At 43.4% G+C, this 26,059-nt stretch overlaps 1 protein-coding gene across 1 annotated transcript in view; it reads right to left on the bottom strand.

The window, feature by feature from the left end:
* Nucleotides 1–16,038: 16,038 nt before the first annotated feature.
* LOC132781813 (uncharacterized) overlaps nucleotides 16,039–26,059 on the bottom strand; it is a 341,517-nt gene continuing 331,496 nt past the window's right edge. Inside the window, exons 4-5 of the mRNA XM_067461532.1 lie at nucleotides 25,571–25,683; nucleotides 16,039–19,527 (exon numbers count right to left, since the gene is read on the bottom strand). The gene's annotated coding sequence lies outside the window, so the exon portion shown is untranslated. The remainder of the gene's footprint in view (nucleotides 19,528–25,570; nucleotides 25,684–26,059) is intronic.

Here is a 26,059-nt window from a genome sequence, read left to right as displayed (position 1 = left end):
ATTATGACAAACATAATCAAAACATCTATACTGCCAATGACTCACTCAGACCACTCACCTCTTGAGATAATATTAAAAAACAAACAAGATACTAGAAAGTTCTACTCCTGGAGACTGAAAGACAACTTAATATCAGATCCCAAACTACAAGAGACAAACAGATCACTCCTACAAGAGTATTTCCAATTAAATCTGGACAAGGACGTGCCAATCAAGACGGTATGGGACGCAGGAAAGGCCTATATGCGTGGCCATTTCATCGAACAAGGGGCACGTCTCAATAAAACAAAAAGAGAGAAATACAACCAACTAATGGAAGAAATAAGGAGAGTGGAAGCAAAAGTAAAGGAAACGCCGAAAGATGAAAAAACATTTAAACAACTAGAACTACTAAAAAAACAATGGGACATACTCCAAACAGAAGAACTGGAAAAAAATTGAAATACGTAAGGCAATACTATTTCGAAAACGCTAACAAAATAGGAAAGTGGCTATCCAAAAAAGTGGCCAAAAAAAGACAATCTAGACATATAACCAAAATAGAATCTCAAGGCAAATGCTATTATCAAACCAAAGAAATTATGGAACAATTCTCAAAATTTTATAAGAAACTATACGAAGAGGATAACATCCCAGGGGAAAAAATAATGAAACTCCTGGAATCACAAGAGATCTCCAAAATAACAGAAGATCAAAGAGAATGCCTGAACAAGAAAATTACGCAAGATGAAATAAAGAAAGCCATACAAAGAATGCCAACCAATAAAGCACCGGGACCAGATGGCCTCACGGCCAAATATTATAAAACATTTCAAGACATCCTCATACCACATCTACAAACAGTAATGAATAAAATAATGGGAGAAAAAGATATACCAGACTCTTGGAAGGCAGCAACAATCACTCTAATACATAAAGAAAACTCAGATAGTACAATGGTCAAAAATTACAGACCAATATCATTACTCAACATGGACTATAAGATATTCTCAGGTATATTAGCCAATAGATTGAAAGAACTGCTAAGCAGCAGAATCCACGAAGACCAGGCAGGCTTTCTTCCCAAGCGTCAAATAAAGGACAACACACGAATGGTCCCGAACATAATCGACTACTATGAAAAAAATAGACAGAAAGAAATAGCCATTATGTTTTTAGACGCTGAAAAAGCGTTTGACCATCTCAATTGGAATTACATCAATGCTGTCTTAAAGGAAATGGACGCAGGATACTACTTTCTGAACGCAATAGAATCGATCTACACAGAACAGAAGGCAAAACTCCTAGTCAACAACCATCTATCTACTGAAATCCCAATAAGAAAAGGCACCAGGCAAGGCTGCCCTCTATCCCCTCTCCTCTTTATACTTGCACTAGAGACTCTTCTTGATAACATCAGGAAAAATACAGAGTTAAGAGGTCCAAGAATTATGAAGAACACTTTCAAACTTCGTGCATTTGCCGACGACATAGTATGTTTTATAGAAGACCCCAGGAACACCATCAATAACTGGCTATATGAAATTGAAAAATACGGAGAGGTGGCCGGACTTAAGATCAACAGAGATAAGACACAGATCATCACCAAAAATATGGAAAGGGGGAAAAAGGAGAGATCCAAGAAAGAACTGGAATCAAAGTAGTCTCAAAAGTCAGATACCTCGGAATAACAATTACACCCAGCAACTCACAGCTAATAAGAAACAATTACGATCAAAAATGGACAAAAATCAAAAATAAGCTAAAAAAATGGGAAAATCTAAACCTATCCCTTTTGGGTAGAGTGGCAATTATCAAGATGAATATATTACCAGACCTCTTATTCACCTTCCAAACTCTCCCAATCTTAAGATCAAGCAAAACGATCCAAAAATGGCAAAAAGAAATACTTAGATTTATTTGGAAGGGCAAAAAACACAGAATTAGCGCAAAGAAGCTAATCGACGAGAAAAAAAGAGGTGGCCTGGCCTTGCCAGAGCTACAATTGTACTACGAAGCGGCGGCCCTGAGTTGGACGAGAGACTGGGGAACACTTTCAAAGAGAAGAATCCTCGCATTAGAAGGCTTTGACTTAGTTCAAGGCTGGCATTCCTATCTCTGGAGGGGGAAAGATAAGAAGGAAAAAAACTTCAAAAACCACCCAATCCGCGGCGCACTAATACATGTGTGGAACAAATATAAAGACCTATTCCATCAAAAAACACCGATGTGGTTTTCGCCAAATGAAGCCTACCATAAAAGGGAACTCCCGAGAGAAAAATGGTTGACATACAAACAACTAACCATAATAAAAAACCGAGAACTGCTTCTCAAAACCCAAGAAGAACTGAAACAGATGGACATAACGATATCATGGTTCCAATACCACCAAATAAAAGAGAACTTCAAAATTGACAAAGCAAAAGGCTTCGAAGAGAAAGACACATTCTGGGACAAGATTCTGAACACAGAAACAAAGCTAGTCAGAAAGCTTTATAACCAACTATTAAAATGGAACACAGAGACCGAACTAATAAAGGACAATATGATCAATTGGTCAAGAGATGTCGGATGCTCCATCCCATTAGAGAAATGGGAAGAAATTTGGCAAACAAAAATTAACTATACATACGCGACCGACATCAAGGAAAGTTGGTATAAAATCTTTTTTTTTTTAAATAGTTTTTATTGAAGTTTTTGAGATAATACAGCGAAAGTGGGTGAATATTTGGGAGGAGATAGAAGCAGATTGAAAATGTGTAGATATGTGCAAATATAAGGTGAAATAAGAAAGAAAGAAGAGAAAAAGAGAAAGAAAAAAAAGAAAAGAAAAAGAACAAAAATAGCCCTCAACCCCCCCCCCCCTTGCTCCCATCCAACCCGTGATTTGACTTCCCAACGTCTTCTGAGTGTATCTTAAGGGAAAGAGAGAGCGATTCCCTCTTCTCATTATTCTCTACTAATATTCTCCAGTGTTTTTCCCGGCATAGTCTCTGTTGCTAGCCTTCATTATATGCTGGTCAAGTCTATCAGTAGTGGAAGTCCTCTTTTTGTGATGAAGTCCTTAAATCCTGACCAATCAGTCTTTTTGTTTGTTCCTTTTAATCTTTGAGATAGTTCTTCCATCTGTATGATGTCAAAAATTTTTACAATCCATTCCTCTATGCTTGGAATCTCCTTCCTTTTCCAAGACTTAGCCAATAGTATCCTTGCTGCCGTGCTCAATAAGAACAGGATTTTATCCTGGTTTCCGTCCAGTTTTTTTGGGGATATGCCAAGTAGGTATATTTCAGGTTTTCGGGGGAAACTAATTTTTAATATTTTTTGTGCTGCCTGATGGATTCTTTTCCAATAATTTTTAGTTATTCTGCAGGACCACCAAAGGTGGAAAAAGGTTCCCTTCTCTCTTTCACATTTCCAGCAACTGCTTGATAGATTCTTATTGATTTTGGCCAATTTTTCGGGTGTAAGATACCATCGGAAGAACATTTTGTACCAGTTCTCCCGCAGGTCGCTGGCTACTGTATATTTTAACTTAACATTCCAGATTTTCTCCCATTGATGTGTTAAGATATTATGTTTGATGTCCCTGGCCCAATTGATTTGGCACTCTTTTATTTGTTCTTCTTCCGTGTACCAGCACAGTAGTTGTTGGTATAGGATCTTTATTAGCTTTTTGTTCCGTGCCAGAATTAAATCCCATGTGCCTTTATCCCGACTGAAACCATTTTTTTCATCCTCTTTAAATCCTTGGTAGATTTGATAATATTGCAGCCATGTGGTGTTAGTCCTTATTTGTTTTATTTCTTCTAATGATTTTATGTCTAATTTCCCTTCCTGTTCTTTTAGAATTTGTTGATAGGTTATCCAGTTTTCTTCTCCCAGTTCTCTTTTGTGTCTTGCCTCCAGGGGCGATATCCATAATGGGGTTCTAATGCAAAGTCTTGATTTGTATTTCTCCCACGTTTTTATTAATGAGGCCCTAATAAAATGATTATTAAAATTTTTTTCCACCTTTCTTTTGTTATACCACATATACCCGTGCCATCCGAACCTTAAGTCATGGCCTTCGAGATTAAGTAATTTGGTATTTTTTAGTGTTGCCCATTCTTTGATCCCTACCAGATTGCAGGCTTCATAGTATGTCTTAAAGTTTGGTACGCCTAACCCTCCTCTTTTCTTATCATCAACTAGGATTTTTAAGCTTATTCTCGGTTTGCCATTTTTCCAAATGAATTTGATTATGTCCGAATTCCATTTTTTAAAGAGGGAATCGTTCCTAATAATTGGCAGCGTTTGAAAAAGGAAAAGAAGCTGTGGTAGTATGGTCATCTTAATTATTGCAATTCTTCCCAGGAGTGAGATATTCAGGTGCTTCCATCTCTCTAGATCTTTCTGTATTTTTTTCCATAGGGCCTCATAGTTGTTTTTTATCAATTTTGAATTATTTTGCGTAATGATCACTCCTAAATATTTTATTTTTTTCTCTATATTTATTCCTGAGATTTCTTGTAGCAGATTCTTGGATTTCTGGTCCATATTTTTAACTAATAATTTGGTCTTTTGTTTGTTTAATTTAAAGCCTGCCAATTTGCCAAATCCGTCAATCTTCTCTAACCACATCCTGATGCTTTTTAGTGGGTTTTCTATGATGCATACAACATCATCTGCATAAGCTCTAATCTTATAATGGTGTTTTAATATTTTCATTCCTTTAAGGTTCAGGTCTTTGTTTATGTTCTTGATTAGGGTGTCTATTATCAAAATAAATAAAAGTGGGGAGAGAGGACAACCTTGGCGAGTCCCCTGTGTGATTTGGATTGGTTCTTTTACTTCCTGACCATTTATCATTAGGGTTGCCTCTTGTTGGGAGTATATGGCTTCAATTGCGTTGTTAAATTTGTGGCCTATGTCTATTTCTTTTAGTAATAGTTTTAGAAAATCCCAATTCACTTTATCAAATGCCTTTTCGGCATCTATAAATAGTAGAGCCATTTGCTTTTCGTTGTGCAACTCGTAATATTCGATAGTGTCAATCAGAATTCTTGTGTTGTCTTTTATTTGTCTATTTGGTAAAAAGCCTACTTGGTCTTCGGAGATCCAATTTAATAGAAAACCTTTGAATCTTTCAGCCATAATTAATGTAAAAATTTTGTAATCTTGATTTAATAGAGATATTGGACGATAGTTTTTAATTTCCAATGGATCGGTTCCTTCTTTATGAATTAAGGTTATGTTGGCTTTCTCCCAGGTTTTGGGGATAGTTTTGTTTTCTAGTATATTGTTTAAGATCTCTTTCAGGAGGGGACTTATCTCATTTTTGAAGGTTTTATAGAATAAGGCTGTATAGCCATCCGGACCTGGGGCTTTGTTTTTTTTTAATTTATTAATCGCTTTATCAATTTCAAACATGGTTATTGGGCCATTTAGCACCTCTCTTTGAGTATCTGTGAGCTTTGTGAGATTAGACTCACAAATGTATTTTGTAATTTCCTCTTTTGCTATATTTGCATTTTTATATAGTTCTTTATAGAATTTGATGAAGTGTTGTTCTATGTTATTTTTTTCCGTATATATTTTTCCTTTAATTTGAATTTTGGTTATTAATTGTTTTTGTTTACGTGCTTTCACTTTGTTTGCCAACCATTTGCCTATCTTATTAGCATTTTGAAAATGATTGACCTTCATAAATTTCAATTGTTTCTCCAAATTTTCTGTCTGCGTTAGTTGCAGTTGCTTTTTCAGTGATTTTAACTTATTGTCTAATTTTTTATCTTTGGGGTTCTTTTTTAAAGCGTCCTCTATTTTACCTATATTTTCTGTGATCACTTTCATTTCTTTATTTTTATTCGCTCTGTTTATTGCATCTTGTTGGATAAAATAACCCCTCATAACTGCCTTCATTGCTTCCCATTGAATGATTTTGGTAGTTTCTTCCCCTTTGTTCAGGTCCAAATACTCTAGAAGTAATTTCCTATTTGCCTCTATGTCTTTTTCTTTTCTTAATAGATTTTCCTTTAGTCTCCATTTGTAAATTATCTTCTCCCCCTTTATAGTAAATTCTAAAGCGCAGTGGTCTGAAAACAATCTGGCTGCAATTTTTAATTTAGTAATTTTGGTTAGTAATGTGCTTGTGGCCCAAGCCATGTCTATGCGCGACCAGGATTTATGCCTACCCGAATAAAATGTATAGTCTCTCATGTTGCCTTTATGGTGTCTCCATATATCTTGTAAATATAAACCTTCTAATTGTGATATGACTTTTTTTGGGAGTAAGCAAGATTTGCTTTTTTCTTTAGATGGATCCTGAATATTATATGTTTTATCTAATTTTATATCTACTACTCCATTAAAATCTCCCAATAGTAATAATTCATCATAATCCTGCCTGTCGATTTCTTTTTTTAAATCCTTCATAAATTTCAGTTTGGGACCATTGGGACAATAAATATTACATACCAAAATTTTTTGATTTTTTATTTCAATTAGGATTCCAATATATCTCCCTTCCTTATCTTTGAAAATTTGTTGTGGATTCAGCCAGTCTTTTACATAAAGTACCACTCCTTTTTTTTTCTCGTCGCAGGAGGCATGAAATTCTTTCCCCAATCTTTCTTGTGTCAAATGTTTTGCATGCTTGTTGGCGATGTGCGTTTCTTGCAACGCTATCAGGTCTAGGTTTTTCTGTTTTAAATAGTTAAAGATTTTTTTCCTTTTACTCGGGGAATTTATCCCGTTAATATTGTTCGAGTAAAATTTTATGTCTTTATTCATTTGGATTTTCAGGCATATCCCACTGTGCTACATCTTGTGGTAGCACCAGCTGATAATTCTCTGGGGAGAATTCCCTCAGCCTTTTTTGTTCTCTCTCTTCTAGTTCCTTTCTTGAGTTACTGTAATTGTTGTCTCCATCTTCAATGTCGTGTGTCTCATTTATGTCTTCTGGACTCCTTTCTTGCTTCTTGGATTGTTTCCCTTTTGAGTTGTCATTAGGTTTTTTCTGCAGTGATTCATATACTCTTACTTTTATATGATCTTCATAGAATGCTCTAGCCTTTTCTTCGGAGTTTAGCCAGTATCTTATTTCATTTAACGTAACTGTTAGGCCATCCGTTTTTTCCCATCTAAATTTAATTTTTATTCCTTATTTAATTTTTTTCCTTATGAGTTCCTCCGTTAAAAAGGAGTATTTCCTTCGTCTTGCTAAGGTTTGCTGTGTAACCTCTTTCATAATTGTTATCTTTTGGTCTTTGTAGTATAGTGACTTATAAAATCTTTTTTAGGTGGTATCTAACGCCTGAAATATTGAAAAAAATCAGCAAAGGAAAAACCAAGGACCTCTGCTGGAAATGCGAAAAAGAAAAAGGCAGCCTCATACACATGTGGTGGGGCTGCAGAAAGATTAAAAAGTACTGGCTGCAAATCCACGAGAATATAGAAGACATATTAGACATAAAATTTAGCCCTACCCCAGAGACTCTACTCCTAGGAATACACGACATAAAAATGGAAAAAAACAAAGATAAATTTTTTTTCTATTTAATTACTGCCGCAAGGATAACACTAGCCAAACTATGGAAAGCGAAAGATATCCCAACAATAGATCAGTGGATAACGAAGATAATGGATATAATTAATATGGATATCCTGACCCAAAAAATCTCCACTAGTTATAAAAAACCGAAAAAGACAGATTGGAAAGCCGTCCTAGACTTTATAAGAAAACTTAACGATGGATTACATATTATAGACATGTAAACCCAAGGGAATTACCAGCAAAATAATAGGTCTTGATGTATCTATCCGCTTATTACAAAAACAGTAAAGCTAGCAGCTTAACAATCTTGCGATTATACAAGGAGGTAACAACAATAATAATTGAATGAAATATTAACTAACCACCATTTAGTAAATTAAAAAAAATTATAGAAAGGAGAGGATGAATTGTATAACCGCGGATATAGGAAAAATGCCAACCTGGTCTTACCTGGAAGTAACCCCCCCCTTACCCCCCACCTTCCCCAGACGTCGGTCCTCCCCCGACCCAGCACACCACAACCCCCCCTTCCTCCCCACCTCTCCTCCCCAACCCCCATTGTCTATGTACCTTTCCATATACCCTTCTGTTGTTTTTTATTGTAAATCTGAAAACGAAATAAAAACAATTAAAAAAAAAGAAATATAGGTTTTCTGATGGTCTATGGTGATGGTGACTCCCCTAGGTTGAGAAACACTGGACTATACATGGACCTGAGGACATGCTTATGTCCCTATACTGTCACACATGTGAGAGAATATATTTAAATCTTGGTGCTAATAGCTTTTTTTTTTTTTAGTATTATTGTGTTGGACTTTGCACCCCCTCCCCCCCTTTTTTCCCTTTTTATCTTTTGTCTCTTTCTCTTCTTTCTTTACTCTTACAATTTTAATGCTGCTGATTTTATCATTGTATTTTTGAAAATTTAATTAAAAAAATTATAAAAAAGAGCCTTCTAACCCCACCCATGTTTCAATCACATCTTTCTTTAAACATCTAGATTTCGATGTACTGTTCTGAAAGTGTATGCATGTGTGTGCACATCTGTTCATATACATCTCTAAATTTGTTTACAGTGGGAACCAAACTAGAAGATTCCGTACAGCCCAGCCCACAACACTCGAAATTTTCAGTGCTGGAAATCTTCAAGAAGACAGAGGTCACACACATTGCCCCCGAGGTCACGGTCGCAGGTGTTGAGGAATCACCATATAATCTGTCTGGACCTTCCCTTTAGGTTCTGCTACCAGAGGTGTGGGCCGGGCATCAGCAAGTTATTTTGTTTCCTGTTGTGGTCAACTGTGAATCGCACATTGTGGTATTCCTGCGCCTGCACAGGCCAGCTTCGGAACCTTCTAGAAAGTCTAAAGAATTGTATCCCCCTCGTGGCTCCACCTCCCCTCCTCTCAAGTATATAAGGCCCCTGGGTGGAGCCAGCCCTCAATCCTCTTTTTTCCGCCGTCAGTAGATCAGCTAACGAACCTCTAGATATTTGTCACTTCTGGCTTTTTGGGCATCTCTCCCAAAATTGTGCCGTGTGTGCAGCGTTTACGCCTCAAACACGTAAAAATAGAGAACTCCGATTGAAGGCACCCCTCTATGAAAGGGCCTTGCTGCCACCTCCTCCCAACCCCCAAACAACGGGAGAAAACCCCAACTTACCTGTGAGAGCCAGGCCTGAGTCCGCAGGCCCAAAGAAGAAGGCTAAGAAGCAGGGCGACAGGGCCCAACAAGATGGCCGCCCGCAAGTTGTTCAGGGGGAAAACCCCTCAAAAAGAGCAGGAAAGCCAGAAGAGGCCTCCTCAACTCCTCTCCCGCTGCCGATAAACGACCGGGCGCTACAGGAGTCTCTCTCATTTCCCAGGCCGGGCATAGCCTCTCCAGGCGGCTCGATCCCTGGCATCGTTGCTTTCTCCCCCGACGCTGGCAGCGATGGCGAGGGAGCCGGAAACAGCCGATTGAGCCCTGAGTGCGGCGCAGCCCGCAGCCGCGATCGACCTCCCGAGTTCGGCTGAGCTACACCTCCTCAACGCCGAGATGCCGCCCTCCCCTGGGGGTGTGGCTCCTGGCTGGGAGCCAATCGCCCCTCCCATCAGGAGGATGGAGGAAAGGGCAACCGCACGGAGACGGGCTTCCTCTGCGCCGGCTGGCGAGGCTGACTTCGCGATCCCTGTGGCCCTGATACCGAGGGCGCAGGGAGGGAGGCACAGCAGCAACAGGAGGAGAAGATCACGATTCCCGTCGCACCGCAGCAAGAGGTGCAGCGATTCTCGATACCGACGGGCATCGAAGAGAAGGTCCAAGGCAGGTTCTCCTTCCTCATTTTCCTCTGGTGATTCCTCTTCTTCTTCTTCCTCTGAATCCTCCTGCTCCTCCTCAGCAAGGAGCTCCAGGAGATCCCGACGGGACCGGAGATCCCGCTCTGGAGCCCCCCAATGGGGACCATATGGCCCAGGCCCTTACCCATTTCCAGACCCCTGGAACATGGGACCCGCGGGGCCGTTTATGTACACTCAGCATCCAACGCCTCCCTTTGCTCCTTTCCCCAGCATGGAGGCAATTCCTGGGGTACAGCAGAGGGGCTGTGGAACAACAATTCCCCCCCCCCCACCATCTGCTTCAACATCTGTGACTGTTCCCCCTACGAGGGGGCAGGGACAGTTGGACTCTACCCAGATCATTTGTACTGAACAGAATTCTAATTGTGTTGACCTAAGTGCTTGTGTAGCTCGCTCAATTTGTGCTGACCTATCTGTTTCTGATGCTGTTAATGTTTCTGTCTCTGGCCCTCCTGAACCACCAGGCACGCCCCAGGTAGCTCAGGAGGTAATCTTACCAACAAACGACCAGGGTGTGGTTGCACTGGAGGACTCAGATTCCTCTGCTGATCCATCTGACTCCCCCCAAGTCGGAGGGGCTCCTGACCCTACGCCATTACCACCGGATTTCAACAAATTTGCCTCCTTGATCAACAGAATTATAAAGGCTCTGGACATTCCGGCTCCGAGGGCCCCAGAGCACGTCGAGGACCCCATGTTCCCATCGGAGGAACAGAATGTCCCGATGTCCACATCTCTCCCGATGCTCCCTTACCTGTTGAAGCTGGCCAAAATTTTGGACGCTTCCCCAGCGAATGTACCAGCCACACCCAAGAAAGTTGATTCCTTGTATACAATTGACCTTACAACAGCCAAATGGGTAGCCAACCCCCCAAAACCCAATACGGTAGTGGCTGAGGTTGTGAAATCCAAGAAACCTAAGGGAACCCTATCTGCCCCCCCCCCCCCCAGATGAGGAGGACAAGAAGGTCGACCTACTGGGGAAAAAGGCCCATCTAGCCGCAGGTTTGGTCACTAGAATGGCTCATTACGCTACATATATGAGCGGATACCAAACCTTCCTCTGGACGAAAATACTCCCATACTTGGAGAAGCTCCCTCCGGAGGAGCAGCGCTTTACAAAAGCGCTGCAGTCCGAGGCACTACTACTATCTAAGGTCCAGAAGGACTTCGCTATACATCTAGCGGAGTCCGCGGGGCACCTCTTTGCAACCACCACCTCAATACGTAGACATGCCTGGCTACGCTCAGCCAACCTGTCTGATGAGGGCAAGGCCCTAGCGGAGGATCTTCCTCTACATGAAGAGGGCCTCTTTAATCCTGAAACTGATGTGACCCTAAAGGAGAAACAAGAGGTGCGGCAAGCTGCAGGCAAATTTGGATATGCCTGGCAGCCATATTACCAGAGCTGCTCCAGATGGCAAGCACCTCCTAATCAATACCGTAAGAATTTCAACAATGCATACTTGGGGTCATCTAGGGGGAGAGGCTCCTCATCCCCTAGATTCCAGAACAATAGAAGGAATTCTTATTCAACTAAGTCTAGGTATCAACCATATCAGGCTAGATCTAAGAATCAAGGCGCCTCAAGGAAGCACCTTTGATGCCCTGAGTAAGTTAGCCTCTTTACAGGCGAATGAGATACCCTCCCCCAGGAGTGTCTCTACTGTGTTGACAGTTTATTACTGTTTTGATGTTCAACCCCCAAATTGTAACGCATCTGCCCTCCCCTTGTTCGGCAACAGGCTGGTAGCCTTTTATAATAACTGGTCCAGGATTACTACAGACAAATGGGTATTGGCAATTATTGAAAATGGGTACACCATTGAATTCGAGACGACTCCTTTGGTTGGAAGAGTCAGGGCCACCCCTCCTTCTAAAGTGTTGCTTCAGGAAATCGACACCCTCCTGGAGAAGGGTGCCATTTCACGGGTTCATGCCTCAATGTTTTCCACGTGTTTTTTCTCGAGATATTTTGTTGTAACAAAACGAGGTGGTGGTTTTAGGGCCATCCTTGATTTGAGGGGCCTAAATAAAGCAATCTTGCTCAAGAAGTTTCACATGGTGACTCTTTCCTCCATCATGCCCCTTCTTCTGGAGGGTGCATGGTTCGCTACCATAGAATTGAAAGATGCCTACTTCCATTTGTCAATAGTACCACACCATCGCAGATTCCTAACATTCATGGTGGGTGATAGGGCTTTTCACTACAACGTCCTCCCGTTTGGGCTTAGTACTGCTCCTAGAGTATTCACTAAGTGTATGGCAGCGGTGGTAGCTATATATGGGTAAATCACGGACTCAAGGAATAGTGATTTACCCATATATAGACAATTGGCACATAGTTTCGAGGTCATCGGCCCAACTACAAGAGCATGTCTATATTACTTTTTGTCTCCTCCAGTCTTTAGGCCTAGTGGTCAACATGGAGAAGTCCTCACTGCAGCCGTCCCGTGGCATCCTCTTCATTGGAGCTTTCCTCGATGCGGTATCGCGCAGAGCGTACCTCCCGGCCGAGGGATTTTCCAACCTTCAGATGCAGGTGACATCAGTTTTGGGGGCTACCAGGGTGTTGGCCAAACAAATTCAGACCCTGCTGGGTTATATGGCTTCTACTACTGCAGTGACCCCGTTCTCATGCTTACGCATGCGACCCCCCCAGGCCTGGTTTGGGTTGGTTTTCAATCCTCTCAGGGATTGCCCCCGACTCAAGTTTACATTACTGGAGGACATCCGCCTATCCCTGGGATGGTGGACGCAGGCCCAATTTGTATGTTCGGGCCTCCCTTTCCAGTTACCATACCCTACCAGAGTAGTTACGACGGATTCTTCACTAATGGGATGGGGTGCCCATTCCCAGGGCCTGATCGCGCATGGCAGGTGGTCCCCAGACGAGGCCATTCTTCACATAAATGTCCTGGAACTGTTAGCCGTAGAAAGAGCGCTAAAATCTTTTGACTCATTTGACTCATGACACGACTGTCATGTTTTATTTGAACAAGCAGGGAGGTACTCACTCTTATCAACTGCTAGACATAACTCTTCGCATTTGGGAATGGTGTATTCGGAGAGAAGTATATCTGTGTGTCAATCACCTCCTGGGGCAGGAAAATTCATTGGCAGATGCCTTGAGCAGGAACCCTCTGGGTCACCACGATTGGTCCCTCAACCCACAGGAAGCATCCAGACTCTTTCTAATGTGGGGGTTCCCGATGATCGACCTTTTTGCCACCTGGGAGAACATGAAATGCGAGATGTTCTGCTCCAGGGTTCGGATCCCCAGGGAGAGGGGATGCCTAGGAGATGCGTTCCTCCGAGGGTAGGGAGGGGGCCTGGCATACGCGTTTCCCCCTTTCCCTCTTCTTTTGAAGGTAGTGGCCAAATTACAGAGGAACAACGCCCATTGCATCCTGGTGACCCTGTGGTGGCCGCGTCAACTTTGGTTCGCTCCTCTGTTCCAATTATCGAAAGGGAACTATGTGAGACTGGGGAAGAGGGCAGACCTCCTAACGTCGCAGGAGGGTCAGGTTCTGTATCCGGATGTCCATCTCTTGAAATTAACAGCCTGGCTGATACTGCCTCAGGAACAGAGGTGACCTCAGGTCTCCCATAGGCCGTGAGGTGCATCATTGAAGCGGCTCACAGACCTTCCACCAAACGATCGTACATGTTTAAATGGGCTCGTTTTAGGGACTTCACAAGGGCAAAGAACCTAGAGCCTGAAACTACCCCTATTTCCACAGTTCTTGAATTTTTATCCACCCTTTATGAAGCGGGCCTCTCTAATTCGTCTCTCAAATACTATCTCGCTGCTACTTCATGGTTCAGAAGGAAGGTGGGTTTACCGTCCTGTTTCACGGATCCACTAGTTAAGTGTTTTTTGAGAGGTTTAGGAAATATCAGACCTCTGGTAGTCCCAGTCGCTCCGTCTTGGAATCTGGAATTGGTGCTTTCGGCACTGATGAAGACGACTTTCGAACCAATGGCTACGGTAGAGTTGGGTCCTTTAACTTGGAAGGTAGTTTTCCTGGTGGCTATAACCTCAGCCAGGAGAGCCAGTGAGCTCTGTGCGTTTAAAGTAGACCCCCCTTACCTTAAGTTTCACAATGATAAGGTGGTGCTGTGCACTGATATAGCCTTTTTACCTAAGGTGGCCACGCGTTTTCATACTTCTCAGGAGGTGGTTTTACCTGCATTCTTTCTGAACCCAGAAACAGCTATGGAGAGGGGTTTACATTCCTTGGATGTGAGAAGGGCATTGGCCTTTTATGTACAGAGCACTTCCAGTTTTAGGCAGTCTCCTAGACTGTTTGTGAAGTATCGAAGGGATACCAGGGGTCTCCCAGTCTCTTCACAGCTTCTATCTGCTTGGATTGTTACTGCAATCCGGGCTTCCTACAGGTTGTCAGGGAAGGAGTTACCCCAACAGATTAGAGGTCACTCGATGAGAGCTGTGGCTACTTCCACAGCGTTCATGAAGGGTATCCCTTTAGAGACAATATGTAGGGCAGCTATATGGGCTTCTCCCTCCATCTTTGTATCTCATTACAAGTTGGATTGTGTGTCTAGGAGAGAAGCCAGTTTTGGTAGAGCGGTTTTGTTCTCGGCGGTAGCATGATCCCGCCAGCCAGAATATAGCTCACTAGTCTACCACAATGTGCGATTCATAGTTGACTACGACAGGAAATGGGAGGTTGCTTACCTGTAACCGTGGTTTCCTGAGTAGTCACCTGTGAATTCACACATACCCTTCCTTCCTCCCCTCAAGTATCATGCCACACCTTCTGTCTGCTTTGCGGTGGAAGAGGATTGAGGCTGGCTCCACCCAGGGGCCTTATGTACTCGAGAGGCAGGGAGGTGGAGCCACGAGGGGGATACAATTCTTTAGACTTTCTAGAAGGTTCCGAAGCTGGCCTGCGCAGGTGCAGGAATACCACAATGTGCGAATTCACAGGTGACTACTCAGGAAACCACGGTTATAGGTAAGCAACCTCCCATTCTGAAGACATGCCTAATATTAGTATAACCCTGGTATTGTCTCTTAGTCAAGGGGCAAAATTGTGTCAGAGCACATTTCCTCATCTATTGTAACAAGATTATAGCTGAGTCTTTTAGAAATAGATGGGGAAGCTCAGTGGGTCAGTTTTTCCTTCCCAGGGAACCCATTGCATGGCACACGGGCTTCCAAGGGAGAACTTTCACTCCTTGGAGGCTTCAAGGAATGACAATTGCTTTCACAAAAGGAGTAACCCATCCCTCCCTAAAGCCAACTTTTGCCTTTGACAGCAGAATGCTGCAGCCTCCCCATCACTTTTGTGTTAAGTATTTTGGGTTTATTGGCGAATTGGAATAGGCCAAAAAGTGATTACTGATGCAGTGACTAGCTGAAGCTCTCGTCACTTGGGCCAAGGGAGGTAAGGGCTCATCCATGCCCATCAGAATATGAATATCACCACAAAAGTGATTGGAAGACCATGGTTTCCAACCAAATTCTGGCTGGTCACAAGATCCTCCATCAGATTGTGGGGAACCTTTTGCCTTCTGGATGTTTGGGGGCATAAGTAACATAATCCCTTACAGAGGAATGAAATGTCCCAGAAAACACAGGGTTTGCTCTGGAACAGCTGTAGTATTATCAGCATCTTTAATGTTATGATCTTCAATTTAATCAGTTTATTTTCAGAGCAGATGAAAATAGCTGATTGTCAATTGGGGGTGGGCATACAATAGTCCACACACTGCATGTGGTCCCCAAGACCCCCATTGAGATCTCAAATGGTGATCCCCTCCAAGCCCACTCCATTTCAAAATAGGACCCAAGAAACTCGGCTTTTCAGAAGGAAAAAAAAAGGCCCAAACTTCTGAAACTTCTTGTTTTATCCCCCAGAACTGTTGGAAGGTGGATGCCTATGATGTCAGTAGACCTTGCAGCAGCCACATTAAGAGCTTTTAACTGTGCGTTCTTGAAATATCCTCAGGTTATAAAGGCAGAAACTGATTCCACAAACATTCAACAATACTTGAAATGACTCCTACTACACCGTCCCTTTTTGTATTCTATAGGATGAACAGAGGGAAAGTGTCAAGTTAGCAAGACTACGACCCATAACTGCATCTTTTTCAAATATTAGAAGCTCCTGTTTGACTTTAAAAAACCATGCCAAAACCAAAATGACCAGAACATTGTAAGTAAATAGTAAAGCCTTTATTTTATTTTGTTTTGTTTCATTTTTGTTAAGAACAGCGTTTTTGAAAATAAAATGTATTTTTGCCCATGCTTTACAATTTGTGGGATTTTGTTTGTTTTGTTTAATTCCATATCCTTATGTACAGTCATATACATTGATTGTCTTGAAACCCCCCCACCAATGTACAAAATTAAATGGTAGGCAAACATCAGCAGGATGGGGAAAGGGGCACATTTATAAAAAACACAAACAGTAATATAGGAACGTGATTAAGAAAAATAAATTTCCAGTTATTACAAGTCCCAGAATCCCTGTCTACTGAGACCCAGAATCCCTGTCTATTGAGAGAGCTTTGCTTGCCAACAGCTGCTGCTGATAGGAAAAAATAATTGCCTGTGCTCAGACACAAGCAGATCTACTCCCACGAAATTCTTTCTGCCTTGGATAAGCAAGCTTACAGATAGGTAAAATTACAGCTCAGGGTCACACATTCAACAGAAACATGAATATGCTGTAATGGTAGAAACAAAACAACCAATCAGAAGTTGCTTACGTGTTGTTTTTACAAGTTTGATATAAAACCATTGTTAAGTGCGACACAAAGGGTGAATGGTCTTTGTTCTTTGACCAGGATGGTCAAGAGGCTATTCATCTCATGTTGATCAACTTGAAATAAAGCCTTGTTGAAAAACCTCATCAGAATCTCATTTCCTCCCTTGCCTTCTGGGCCTGTCACCATAAATTCCCAGTCTCTAACATTTATACATTTATAAAAAACACACACAGTAATACATGTGTGTGTGTGTGTGTGTGTGTGTGTGTGTGTGTGTGTGTGTATAACCAAAAGAAAGGAGAAAGAGAGAGAGACTTAACTCCCATCACTTGATTGCTGTGAGTTTTCCGGGGTGTATGGCCATGTTCCAGAGAATGCTTCTGGAACATGGCCATATAGTCCGGGAAACTCATAGCAACCCATTATTATTGTTATTTCAAGATCTCTTGCTCTTCTTTTTCTAACTAGGATTCTCAAGATTTAGAAGATTTTAGAAAACTAATATAGAAAATCACAATGCAATATAGTCAAGTATTGAATACCATAACATCACTTCATTCCACCCAAAAACTACATAGCTGGAAGACTGAATCATAAAGCAAGACAGAAGCTTCCCTTATCAGACAAGAAGTCTGCAGTGGAAGATCATAAGTGAAGGCATGAGACCAGTCTTTTAGGGACCTTTTCCATTTTACGGGAAGCTGGAGTACGACACATACTCTGCAGACTGGAATGCATAGAGGGAAGCCCTTTTCCTTCTTCCATTCATCTGGACTCTGGCCCAGCAAGGCCTCCCCAAGTTATAACCTGGGAAGGTCTTCAATGTCTCCTAAGCATTTGAAAATAATGCAGCACTGACTAGTTTTTTTTAATTATTACTTTTGGATCTAGATAAGAAGGGATGCTTAGAAAAGTCACTTTGGGTTACCAATACCTAAAGTTTGCCAGCCAACTCTGAAATATACATCAGAAGTTGCCTTATATTAAATTGTTTGTCTATCTAGCAGAGTATTGTTTATTTTGAGATAGGTCTCCAGGTTTGCAGGCAAATTTCTCTTTGCCCAGTCTTCCTGTGAGGCAGGGCTCCTCTCCTTCCCCAACAAAGCAGAAGCCTATGGAGTGAGAACAAACATAAAGTAGTTCAAGGCAGCATGTCGCGCCTATAAAACAGGCATGGGTCAACTTCAGCCCTCCAGGTGTTCTGGACTTCAACTCCCACAATTCCTAATGGTAAGATGTTAGGAATTGTGGGAGTTGAAATCCAAAACACCTGAAGAGCCGAAGTTGGCCCATGCCTGTTGTAGAAGCTTCAAAACACTCTTCCTTCATGTTGTTATTTATCTCCACCTGAGAATTCTACACCTATAGAAAAGTAGCATGGTATTTATTCCTTGACATGCCAGTTTACTATATGTTTATAGAAAATTAGATTAAATGAGTCCCATTCTGCAGTTCAAAAATAATACTGCCTTGAAAACAGGTTGACCATGCCAGTGAGAACTGGGCTAAAATATATTGGATCGAGTACATAAAAGAGTAAAATATTAGGTACAAGGAGAACTAGAGACCTTTCTTGGGGAAAATCCAGTTACTTACAATGGATAACTTTGAAAATTTACTGAGTTGCTTTATTTATTTATTACATTATAATTTTTGCTGATGTAACATATGGTTAGAATAAAAAACAAACAAAAAAAGAATTTTGCATATAATGCAAAATAAACACACTCACACAAGCAAACCTTAATTGCATTTAGTCTCTAGGAAAGCAAGAGAGCAATGCTGGCCAGCAAAGAGGATGCAAATGATGGGGAAAGATACATGCATGTTCTTTCTTTCTGCTCAGGGTAGTGGGACTTGAGGTAGGCCACGTGTCCCTTTTGTGCTGCTCACATCACTCAGGACCTCCATCATTTCCTTTCTCCTTCACCCTACTCTCCAATAGCCCAACGTGGCACCAAGCCATTTGTGTTGTGACTGTATGGGCAAAAGAGGCAGAGCCAAAGCTCCCCAAGCTCTGCGGTGCACACCTTCCTGTTCCACTTCCCTCCCAAAGAAAGGAAGCAGACCCACAACCAGGACTAAAGCCTGCTCTGGGTCACTCCTCTTCTTTTTCTTTGCCTTCTTGCTTTTTTAGAAACAGGGCGGTCCTCCACTTCTAAGGGCCAACCTCCACTTCTAAGGGAATTCTTACCTTTTTGCTTTTCCTTCCCCAAAGCTCACATTTGGAAACCCAACTAGCACATGGGACATAAGCTTAGCTGTGAAGTAAGCCATTGAAAAGGTCCCACCTGAGGAGCATTGCTCATTCTAGGTGAACAACCACATGGGCAGGAACGGGAGTGTCTCAGGTTCTTTAATCATTGCAAAGGTGGCAGATGTAAGTTGAAGGACCACCTGTGCAAGGGGAGGCTTCATTGGGACTAAAACCAAGAACGGACTGCACTTCTCTGCTCTGCAAAACAGTGGGTGACCACAGGAAGTCCAGGATCGCTCCCTTCTGCATATTGGCTCCAGCCAAATGCTGCATTGCCCCGTGAGAAAATCCCACATCTCCTTTCTCCCACATATTTAAAAAGAATGTGCCTATATCTATATTTGTTGTTTAGTTTTAGCTTATGTTTCAGAGGTTTTGCTTTGTCAGAGGTTTTGCTCTCGTGGTTAGCTGGTCAATTCAACAGTGCTCACATTTGTATTTATTTTTCACCCAAAAAAAGCCGTTTGTCCCAGGACTCCTGCGATCCCAGGTGGGATTTCTACTCTCCTGGATTCTTTTGCTAATATTATTGGCTCCTTCCCACAGAAAGACACACACTGCTCGGGAATGAAACCTGTGAATGGATTTGCTCTTTCTCTCCCCCCCTCTCTCTCAGCCTATAAGATTTTTCACCAGAGGTGTCTTCCAGTGTAACTTGGTGGAGCAGTTGGAATCTGGAAATAAGGATAACACAGCCATATAAGTAAGCATTCTAATATGTTGAGGAATTACTGTTGTAAAGAAAAGATTCTATAATACATACAAACACCATTTAATATCACAATGATATAGAATGCTAGTGGCTGCACAGCATCGTAGCTCTCGGTGAGGTAGTCAGTTGGTGTCTCAGCTAAATCTGTTCAGACTCAGGGGGGGAGGGGGCAGGGATGATTTGAAGCTCATTATTATAGGAGATACATATCATAGAATCATAGAATCATAGAATCAAAGAGTTGGAAGAGACCTCATGGGCCATCCAGTCCAACCCCCTGCCAAGAAGCAGGAATATTGCATTCAAATCACCCCTGACAAATGGCCATCCAGCCTCTGCTTAAAAGCTTCCAAAGAAGGAGCCTCCACCACACTCCGGGGCAGAGAGTTCCACTGCTGAACGGCTCTCACAGTCAGGAAGTTCTTCCTCATGTTCAGATGGAATCTCCTCTCTTGTAGTTTGAAGCCATTGTTCCGCGTCCTAGTCTCCAAGGAAGCAGAAAACATGCTTGCTCCCTCCATTCTGTATCTTTGCATTTGATTTTTTCTGCCAAAGTGGAGTATCTTACATTTGTCACTGTTGAACTTCATTTTGTTAGTTTTGGCCCATCTCTCTAATCTGTCAAGATCGTTTTGAATTCTGCTCCTGTCCTCTGGACTATTGGCTATCCCTCCCAATTTGGTGTCGTCTGCAAACTTGATGATCATGCCTTCTAGCCCTTCATCTAAGTCATTAATAAAGATGTTGAACAGGACCGGGCCCAGGACGGAACCCTGCAGCACTCCACTTGTCACTTCTTTCCAAGATCCTGGAACGCGTGGTGGCCTCACAACTCCAGGTATTCTTGGGAGACACGGATTATCTGGACTCGGCACAGTCTGGTTTCAGACCGGGACATGGAACTGAGACAGTCTTGGTCGCCTTAGTGGATGATCTGCGCCGGGAGCTCAACAGGGGGAGTGTGTCCCTGTTGGTGCTGCTGGACCTCTCAGCGGCCTTCGATACCGTCGACCACGGTATCCTTCTGGAACGCCTCGCGGGGATGGGTCTCGGGGGCACTGTTTTACAGTGGCTCCGGTCATTCCTGGAGGGCCGATCCCAGAAAGTGTTATTGGGGGACACCTGTTCAACCCCACAACCTTTGTCTTGTGGGGTTCCACAGAGCTCAATACTGTCTCCCATGCTGTTTAACATCTACATGAAGCCGCTGGGAAAGATCATCCATAGTTTCGGGGTACGGTGTCATCTGTACGCAGATGATGTCCAACTCTGTCACTCCTTTCCATCTGCTACTAAGGATGTCGAAGTCCTGAACCGGTGTCTGGCCGCTGTAATGGTCTGGATGAGGGCGAACAAATTGAAATTGAATCCAGACAAGACAGAGGTACTCCTGGGTCAGTCGCAAGGCTGAACAGGGCATAGGGTTACAGCCTGTGCTGGATGGGGTCGCACTCCCCTGAAGGCGCAGGTTCGCAGCTTGGGTGTGAGCCTGGATTCGTCGCTGAGCCTGGAGCCCCAGGTCTCGGTGGTGGCCAGGGGAGCATTCACACAGCTAAGGCTTGTGCGCCAGCTGCGCCCGTACCTTGGGAAGTCTGACTTGGCCACGGTAGTCCACGCTCTGGTTACATCCCGCTTAGACTACTGCAACGCTCTCTACGTGGGGTTGCCTTTGAAGATGGCCCGGAAGCTTCAATTGGTCCAACGTGCGGCAGCCATGATACTAACAGGAGCGGGACACAGGGAGCATACAACCCCCTTGCTGTACAAGCTCCACTGGCTGCCGATTTGCTACCGGGCTCAATTCAAGGTGCTGGCATTGGCCTATAAAGCCTTAAATGGTTCCGGCCCAAGATACCTATCCGACCGCATCTCGACCTATGAGCCCACCAGGACTTTGAGATCTTCCGGGGAGGCCCTGCTCTCGATCCCGCCAGCTTCACAAGCACAGCTGGCGGGGACGAGAGATAGGGCCTTCTCGGTGGTGTCTCCTCGGCTGTGGAATACCCTTCCCGTGGACATCAGACTGGCTCCTTCCCTGATGATATTCCGCAGGAAATTAAAAACCTGGTTGTTCAAGAAGGCGTTCGAACAAGAAGTGCAATGAGTGGTAATGACTATAGGAATGGAACAACGGAAAATGATACTGGATTGTGATTTGGACGATGAGACGATGATGAATGGTTTCTGTAGTAATGATGATGTTTTCGTATAATGCTGTACTGTGAATTGTTTTATACTGTGTTGAATTTTGTTCTTCTTATGTTGTACACCGCTGTGAGTCGCCCCCGGGCTGAGAACAGCGGTATATAAGCAAAGTAAATAAATAAAATAAATAATTGTTCGCTTCCCCAGACAATCATCAGCTTCAGACAATCATCAGCTTCCCCTGTTCAGAGCCCGCCTTCCTCAGGACGATACTGCAGGGTGCCTCGGGGATGCCTTTCTGTTGAACTGGTCGACAGAATTTCTTTACCTGTTTCCACCGATCCTGCTGCTGCTCAGAGTCATCAAAAAATCGAGATGGCACAGACCAACTGCATCCTGATTGCACCAGAATGGCCGAGACAGATCTGGTTTCCCACCCTCCTTCACCTGTCCAACGGCCAGATGATCCATCTTCCCCATCAACCGAACCTCCTGTCGAGGGAAGGCGGCCTTCTTCTCCACTCGGACATCAAGTCCCTTCACCTTACGGCCTGGAGAATACATCCATAGCGTTGCTCAGACCTGAACTCCACTCGATCCTTGAGGCAGCTCACAAACTATCGACGTCGAAGGCCTACGCTTACTGCATCGGCCGTTTACAGACTTTCCTTCGAGACCGTCCCCCTGATGAGTTCCCGCCGCCGATACCGACAATTTTGGACTTCCTCCTAACATTGGCCAACCAATACTTGACTTTGGCCTCGATAAAGTCATATGTTGTGGCAATTTCATGGTACCTCCAAACCCTATGGTCACTCTCCCTGTTCCAGCACCATCTGATCAGGACCTTTATCAAAGGGTACACTTATCTGCACCCTCCAGTACACCCACCCACACCGGGATGGAATTTGGACCTTGTGTTAGCCCACCTGTCGGGTCCCCCCTTTGAACCCCTTGCCATGGTGGATCTTCATCTCCTTTCCTGGAAGGTGGCATTCCTTGTTGCTATCACGTTGGCCCGGAGGCCCTCCGAGTTGTCGGCTCTCCGAGTCGATGAACCCTACATGTTGTTTCATGCTGACCGTGTGGTTCTTAGGACCGCCACCATGTTTCTGCCAAAGGTAGTGTCAGCTTTTCATGTTAATGAGGACATTATACTTCCAGCCTTCTTTCAGGATCCGTCTTCCTCAACTTAAAAGAGACTTCACACCTTCGATGTCCAGAGGCCGTTATTGTTTTATAGACATAGAACTGCCTTGATACGTAAGACTCACAAACTCTTTGTCGCTTATGCGACGGACAAGATCAGGTTACCGATCTCTTCCCAGCGACTGTCCCGCTGGATTGCCTCTACTATTGAACTTTGCTACGAACTGGCTCACAAACCTCCCACGACCTCAATCCGTCCGAGATCGACACGGGCCATGGCTACGACAACAGCATTCCTCAGGGGAATGCCGCTGGATTCCATTTGTAAGGCTGCCATTTGGTCTAACCCAATGACATTTGTTTCCCATTACCATTTGGACACCCGCTCCCGAAAGGATACTGTGTTTGGTCGAGCGGTTTTGGCTTCTTGCCCTCTTTGAAATGTACCATCGATGCCTTTTCCCATGAAAGGGGTCCCTCTTTGACATAGGGGGCCTATATTGCATTGTTGCCTTATTTATAATGTGTTTTCATGTCAACACTAGTGGCTATGCCTTAGTCATGGTTTTTTTCCTGACATACGATACCAAACTTTTCTGTAACATTGTTTCAATACTATGTGCCTGTAAAGTTCATACTGTGCTTACATGTGTGTTCACCCCACTCCCTTTTAGTGGGCAAAATTTTTGAATTCTGGTTCACATCTTCTGAGGATGATCATCATCTCATTATAAAGGTTTTCGTTGTTTCTCAACACACTTGCCTTTATCACTTGTTTGTGGTTATATCTGCTGATATGCGTGTATAATTTACATGCTTGTGTTTTTTCTTGTTAATAAATGTGTTTGGTCCCTAAATTTTGGTGTCAGTTTGCTTCCCACCATCTTGGACTTCAGCTTGCTAGCTCTCCATATGTGTGCATTCACAGAAGCCACGAAGAAAAATGGCAGGTTACTCACCTGTAACCATCTTTCTTCGAGTGGTCCTCTGTGAATCCACACAAACCTGCCCGGCCGTCCCCTCTTGCAAACCTCGTTTTTTCCTTGCTAGAGCAACGTAGGAACTATGGGGCATGCGTGCGGGGTGCCTTTTATGCCCTGTGGGCAGCTGGGCGGAGTTACCGCCAAAACTTAAAAGTTTTAAACTGGGAAGTTTCCGTTGGAGCCTGGGCAGGCGCACATGTGTGGATTCACAGAGGACCACTCGAAGAAAGATGGTTACAGGTGAGTAACCTGCCAATCAGGGTATTTGCATAGAAGAAGCTTGGTTGTTGTGCTTGGAGGCATCCTCTGTTTGGGATATTTTAACTGGCACTTAGTTGTTTTCTATCTGGAATTCCCCTGTTTCTGGGTGGTGTTCTTTGTTTACTGTCTTGATTCTGGTGTTTTTAATATTGGTAACCAGATTGTTCATTTTCATGGTTTCCTCCTTTCGGTTGAAATTGTTCACAGGGTACCAAACTGCTCTAATGGTAGCATGTCTATACTGTTAGTGTTCCAGACCCAGTTGCAGCAGCCAGTGCAATGCACTAACTAAACTATGGCCAATGGAGGGGCACAAAGGGCGGTGTGGAAGGCTTACTTCGGCTCAGAGGGGAATTATCCCGGAGTGACATTAGCTACTGAGAGCTGCTTCTGAGCTGTCCTTCAACTGGGTTAACCCAGATGCCAATCTGGCCCATCGTGGCCCTATCCACGGCTGTGACACTCCCCTTTTGCCAAGCAAGCAGCAGGGCAGCCTGGATCCAACTAGAAAGATGTGGATTACAAGATCACAGTCTTTGTGCTTTTGCAAAAAGAGGGTGGGATGGGAGTGGGGAATAAAAATGCACATTGCCTTTTGGGATCAGAGGTGGCTGGAAAACACACACCCAAATAACACAAGTCCAATTTACATGGAGAGGAAGCTGACTTATGAGCAGAGGTTTCAAGCAGCACCAATGTATATGTGTGATGGAAATTAAAATGGGGGAGATGAACATTCTCCTTTGGTCAGCAAAACTGAAGAGAGAGAGAGAGAGGTGCACAAAGTGGTCTATGCAGGTGCGTGTACACATATACAATGCAAATGAGATTGAAGGACGTGGTTTGCCTCTTGAATCTCTCTCTAAACTGATTCTGGATGGTGACCTGGCTGCAGATTAAGCATCTGAGGCCTTACTAAGTGAACTTTTTAAAACACATTTCTATTTCTCTCCCTCTCTCTCTTTTGGAAGCAAAGCAAATTGCTGTCAATATTTAGAATTCAGCAGGAAAAATTGCTTTGTTCAGAAAGGTGGCAATGCACAATGTCAGCAAAGAAGAGACTTTCATAGAGATCAGAAGGGTCTCTTTGGAATCAGACAACCCTATGCCCAAAACAACAGAGAAGTTCTATCATAATCGTTGTCGTCGTCATCGCTATTTACTGTACATCTTACAATATATTTTGATTTAAAAATAAATGATGGAACCACCATCATCCGGACACATCTCCAAAAGCAACATAGATGGCAAATATCAGGTGAACCCAACCCACTGAGTACTTTGAGGTAGCATTGCATGCAGCCTTATACAAAAAGACTCCCCCCCCCCACACACACACACATTCTACCCCCCCCCCCCCCCCAATATGATCTAGCATCTTGTTGCATAATATTCTGAGCGGAAAGCTGAGGCTGGGCATCTGCCCCTCAAAGACTGCTTCTCCAAGCATCACATTTTGATACTTACTGTCCCACCATTCAGGACAACAGCCATCTCGGTGGGCTGATAGACGTTGCTTCGGAAGGGAGCGCTAGGGCGGCTTCCCAAACTGCTGTTGCAAAACCCTGCCGTCCGCAAAGCTGCAAAGCGCAATGGAGAGAAAGGGAGAGGCTGAGAACAGCAACTTTTGGCTTTCTACCTCTGCAAATGTCTTTGGTGTGTTGCCCTCCGGAAAAGGGTGAACTGCAACTCCCAACAGCCAGAGTCAAAACACTGAATATGTCTTAATGGTTTTTAACTGGGAATTTTAAAATACTGTTTAAATTTAATCCTGTTTTAAAGTTTGAATATTGGAGTATTTTTAAATTGTGTGCTGATACTTTTTTGTTGAGCTGCTTTGAGTCTCCTGTAGGAGAAATAAAGCAGGGTATAAATAAATATAAAAACAACAATAACAACCAGTGGGAGAGATTGGGACCCAACAACAGCAGATTCATTTCTGATTTGTTGTGGATA

The sequence above is a fragment of the Anolis sagrei genome, chromosome Y, assembly GCF_037176765.1.
Source record: "Anolis sagrei isolate rAnoSag1 chromosome Y, rAnoSag1.mat, whole genome shotgun sequence".
In the NCBI taxonomy this organism is placed as follows: domain Eukaryota; kingdom Metazoa; phylum Chordata; class Lepidosauria; order Squamata; family Dactyloidae; genus Anolis; species Anolis sagrei.
The sequence above is the reverse complement of the archived record's forward strand: the minus strand, read 5'-3'. Positions and strand labels throughout refer to the sequence as shown.